This window comes from Solanum tuberosum, unplaced genomic scaffold (genome assembly GCF_000226075.1).
Source record: "Solanum tuberosum cultivar DM 1-3 516 R44 unplaced genomic scaffold, SolTub_3.0 scf00220, whole genome shotgun sequence".
In the NCBI taxonomy this organism is placed as follows: Eukaryota; Viridiplantae; Streptophyta; class Magnoliopsida; order Solanales; family Solanaceae; genus Solanum; species Solanum tuberosum.
This window is the reverse complement of record NW_006239148.1, coordinates 723,705-724,014: the sequence shown is the minus strand read 5'-3', so window position 1 is coordinate 724,014 and position 310 is coordinate 723,705.

Sequence of the window (310 nt, the reverse complement as noted above, 5' to 3'; positions counted from 1 at the left end):
AAAACTAGGTTGACTACAACTCCCATTTTGACTCTACCAGAGGGTTCAGACGGTTATGTTATCTATTGTGATGCATCCAGAGTTGGCCTAGGTTGTATGTTGATGCACTGAGGTAAGGTGATAACTTATGCTTCTAGACAACTTAAGGTGGATGAGAAGAACTATCCAACTCATGACCTCGAGCTTGCAGTAGTGGTGTTTACACTTAAGATTTGGTGACATTACTTGTATGGTGTTCACGTAGATGTGTTCACACACCATAAGAGCCTTCAGTATGTGTTCACCCAGAAAGAGTTGAATCTTCGCCAGA